This window comes from Mus caroli, chromosome 3, assembly GCF_900094665.2.
Source record: "Mus caroli chromosome 3, CAROLI_EIJ_v1.1, whole genome shotgun sequence".
Classification (NCBI taxonomy): Eukaryota; Metazoa; Chordata; class Mammalia; order Rodentia; family Muridae; genus Mus; species Mus caroli.
The window spans coordinates 8315466-8319855 of NC_034572.1; the positions used below are offsets into that span (position 1 = coordinate 8315466).

The 4390-nt window shown below is 33.8% G+C and overlaps 1 pseudogene; it reads left to right on the forward strand.

Annotated features, from left to right (window-relative positions):
• The window catches only part of LOC110291020, a 14472-nt pseudogene extending 10284 nt beyond the window's left edge, over window positions 1-4188 (forward strand).
• Window positions 4189-4390: the final 202 nt, after the last annotated feature.

Sequence of the window (4390 nt, forward strand, 5' to 3'; positions counted from 1 at the left end):
AAGGGGGGGGGGGGGGAGGGTATGCGGAGGGAGGGTATTTGGGACCTTCAGGATAACATTTGAACTGTAAATGAAGAAAATATCTAATAAAAAAAGAAAAAATTCTGTTTGAAAAAATAAAATATAAGGTAATAATGTAATAAAAAAAAAGAAAATAGACTAATGCTTAGAGCTAAATCAGACATCTATATTTATCTTTCAACCACTGAAGCTAAGGGAATATCACCAAAGAGACAGAGTGATATAAGACAAGGATGGGAGTGGTATGTAAATTACTGTCTTTTGGATATAATCATCATAACCATGAACCCACAGTGAGAGTTGTTGGCTGCAGAATATCTGGCCAGTATCAAACATGCCAAAAGTCCTAGCATGCAAGGGATTGATGATCTGTAGCCCTCACCCTTTACTGAGTAGCTTTTGTCATAGGATAGTTGCTAAAAGAGTGGTCATAATTCTTTTTACAGAATGTGACCCCTCGTAAGTTGGGTCAACCCAGTGAATGGCCGCACATCCATATGCATTTAAGCAGCAATAATTAACTTATTGGGCTTTCAAACAAACAAAAGTATGAAGTAGATGGGGTTGAATTGATGAGTACATATGGGTATTGGGAAATACTGGGAAATGAAAAGTAGATGTGATCATCCTTTATTGTATTCCTATATGAAATTATCAAAAATAAAGAAAAAACATTAAAAATGAGTTGTTTGTTTCTAAACACACTGAGTATATAAAGTACATTTTTAATACTTGTAAATATGGATTTCTGCCCTTTCCAATTTATAACTCCTATGACAATCCTGAGTGCACTAGTTACTTATTCTCATGCATTAAATTATTCTTAATTTTAGTGACATAAGCTCATAATTGCTGTCATGTCCCAAAGCAAGTAGACCAAAGCTCTGAGTTCAATATCTTTTCTGAGTGTTCTACTTTTGGCCCGCACAGAACCTGTTGTTAATCTAATATTTTAATTATAAAGATCCTTCTTTTTGATAGCTTTTTCATGGTAGCCTGTGACTTTTTACAAATTGTTAGACTGTCTCACTAATTACACACTGACTGGTTGCTTCTGCCTGTTTTCTGTGTGTCAGACTTGCCACAGAACATCATAAAATGCGGGTCTTTGTTAGACTTTCACTTCTATGAACAGATAACATGACCAAGGTAAGTCTTATAAGGACAACATTTAGTTGGAGAGCTGCTTACAGTTTCAGAGACTTAGTACATTACATCAAGAAGTGAGCATGGCGGTGTCTGGGCAGTCATGGTTTAGGAGGAGCTGAGAGTTCTACAACTTCATCTGAAGGCTGCTTGCAGAATATTGACTTACAGGCATCTAGGATAAGGGTCTTAAAGCCTACACCCACAGTGACACAGCTAATCCAAAAAGACCACACCTACTTCTAATAGTGCCACTCCCTTAGATGAGCATGTACAAACCATCACAACATGAAAGTTCATTTCATAGAGCTGAGCAAGTAAGAAGGCCTCAGTAACAGCCAAAGGGAGTGGAATTCCCAGTGTTTTGCAACCCAATCATTTTGTTGTGTTTTGCTCATTAGAAACAAATTATTATGTTCAGTCTATACTCCTATATAAAGGATGGGACACTAATATGTAGTACTGTGGTCACTGGGACTTATACATGAACCTGTGTATTATACTTAGTAATCATCTTTAATTAAAAAGTATATGCTTATGTTAATTATATTTAATAGATATTTTTGATCACTTACTTCCAAGAAGGATAGAAAAAAGGTAGAGATACTGAACTATTTGTTAACAATTTATTGAAGTATTTATTTATGGACAGCACTGTTAAAAACATCATCTGAACATAGTCACATAACCACTAGACTAATTAAAAATATATGATATTAATACAATTTGCTTAAACATTACCTGATTCAGATGCTTAGATAAAAAGCTTGGAGCACAGATCCCAAACACATAGTCTAATCTTCTACATATCACCCAATTCTTGGCAACAACAAGTAAACCACAAATGTCCCACCCAAGTTTTGCTACCCATATGCTTGGGACACTGACAATTAGTGGTTCCTAGACCCTTAGCACACATCCCAAACTTCCTTTGTCATCCTTTAGCTCTGAGTACTGACAGATAAGGAGTCACCAGATCCTGACGCTGCCCTGAATTTCCCCAAGAACCAGGTGTGGACCAAGCCACAATGCACAAATGATTGGTTCCCTGTTTCAAATTGCACTCTAAAACTAACTCCAGATGTGGAAGTCAAAGCACAGAAAGAAAGAAAAGAAGAGCAGAAAGATACTATACCTCTAGTAAAAGTTACAAATCACATCATAATGCCCGCAGTGAAAATAACCTTGAAAACCTACCAGAAACATTTTAAATAAATAGTAAATAATGTTCAGATGACAAGAATATATTCTAGGATAATAAAAGAAGTCGATTACTTAGTACTTACCTTTGAAATGTGTTCAACCCAAGTTATAAAGCCTTTAGAGGGGGACGATAGAAGACAAGTGTTGTATCACTTTTAGGTAGTAAGCTGATTATTTTCAAGTACAACATTGACAGTTTATGGAAAATGTTTCTAAAGCATATAATCCATGCAGGATTGGGGATATTTAAAATCTCCAGTATTTTATAGGTATAATAATTTCAATAAAAACATGAAGAGATGAGGTAACACTTCATTTTCTACATATGAAAGTCAAAGAATATTCTAGGACTTTCTAAAGAAACATGACCCTGTAAATGATATATGTGACTATCTAGTTCACTTTCATTAAAATAAGGATTACAGAAAATAAATGATCAATCTATTTTTAAAATACCACTATTTGTCTCATATACTTTATGTTAAAATTGCATAGTACATTAAATGGCTATTCAATGAATGTTTATTTTATGCTAATTCTTGATAAAACTTACAATAAACATAATATATAACATACTGGGATTCTTGATAATATTAATAATATTTATATGTTCTAAAACCTAAATTTATTTAACATTGTATTTGCTTAAAAATACCACGTTTATTAACATCATAAATGGAAATAAAGTTATGTTAAGATTAATTTGCATCTATACAATTTAGCTAAGCTCAAAATTCATCTAATTGAATAATAGCATTTTTGGAAAATTATACTCTTATTTTAAATAAGATACTTTTAACTTAGAATACAAAATCAATAATATTTTTTGAAAAACAACAGAAATACTTGTTTTGTAATATAACTAGAGAAATACTTTTTAAAATAGACTAATATTATACAAGCAGTACAATCTTCAAAACTTGTTAGAAGAAAAATTATATAGGTGTTTAAGTATTTCAGCATGTATTTTGAAAATGGTTTATGGCTTCTCTTGTAAAGTTTGTAAAAACTGTAATTGAAATTGTATAATAAATTTACTTGTCTATTGATCTAGCCAGACACTACTTCACTATAAAAACATCTTCTTTACATTCAGAACCAGCCTTGAGCAGCCAAGATAGGAGAATAAGGTGGTCAGTCATGTTCTGAAGACATGCGAGGAATTTACATAAGACAACAGTGAAAACTGGCGCTGGAGGAGCCTTATTTGTGCATTGAGATCCTCCTGAGAATTACCCAGATACTCCATTTGATTCTACACCAGGAAAGTATAAGATAATGGAGGCAGTAATAAAAAATTACCCAGATGGGCATAAAGCAGTTGTGCTGCCTGTCCTGGATCTAACACAAAGGCAGAATAGAAGGTTATTCCTCTCTGCTGTGAACAAGGTGGCAGAAGTTTTAGAACTACCTCTAATGAGAGTATGCAAAGTAAAAACTTTTTATACAATGTATAATCAAAAGCCACTTTCAGGTATGTACTAGTATCTTTGCATGCTTGAAATTCTGAGAGACTGGAGACCCTTCAGAGAATGCTTAGAACAAAAGGTAGATGCACTACACCTGAACAACTATTCACTATTATGGAAGGTGAATACTTCAGGATCTGTAAATGCACCAATGATTCAAATAAATGACAACTTCTATGAGGATCTGACAACCAAGGTTATTGAAGATAATACAAATGAACTCAGAACTGGGAAAGTTCCAAAGTCTGGGCCAAGAAGTGTCTGGTTCTATTGTGAGCCAGCTGGAGGCCTTCCTTCTTTGACTGAACCACCCAAACAACCTAGCATTGGTGTAGAAGAAAGACTTTAACTTAGAGATCTCTACTTTCACTGTAGAGATGTCACTGGAAAAATAAAATATGAAATTATTTACATTGTTAAAAAATCCTCTTTATTTTCCCAGTACCTCCAGTTATGCATTTTGCTTGGTGAATTCTTTTCCTTTAATAATTGGTTTTCATGATCTGCTATGATAGAGTATTATCACCAATTGGTGCTTTAAAAGGAAGAGT